A 410-nucleotide genomic window follows, 5' to 3' on the forward strand; every position below is an offset into this window, starting at 1 on the left:
CTGGAGTTTCAGCTTTAGCATCATTCCTTCCAAAGAAATCCCAGGGCTGATCTCCTTCAGAATGGACTGGCTGGATCTCCTTGCAGTCCAAGGGACTCTCTAGAGTCTTCTCCAACACCACAGTTCAAAAGCATCAATTCTTCTTCTTCACAGTCCAACTCTCACATCCATACATGACCACAGGAAAAACCATAGCCTTGACTAGACGGATCTTTGTTGGCAAAGTAATCTCTCTGCTTTTGAATATGCTATCTAGGTTGGTCATAACTTTCCTTCCAAGGAGTAAGCGTCTTTTCATTTCCTGGCTGCAGTCACCATCTGCAGTGACTTTGGAGCCCAGAAAAATAAAGTCTGACACTGTTTCCACTGTTTCTCCATCTATTTCCCATGATGTGATGGGACCAGATGCC

At 44.6% G+C, this 410-nt stretch overlaps 1 pseudogene; it reads right to left on the minus strand.

Moving 5' to 3' along the window:
* The window catches only part of LOC104991396, a 4,251-nt pseudogene that overhangs the window by 1,859 nt on the left and 1,982 nt on the right, over nt 1-410 (minus strand).

Source organism: Bison bison, unplaced genomic scaffold (assembly GCF_000754665.1).
Source record: "Bison bison bison isolate TAMUID 2011002044 unplaced genomic scaffold, Bison_UMD1.0 scf7180017864190, whole genome shotgun sequence".
NCBI classification, from domain to species: domain Eukaryota; kingdom Metazoa; phylum Chordata; class Mammalia; order Artiodactyla; family Bovidae; genus Bison; species Bison bison.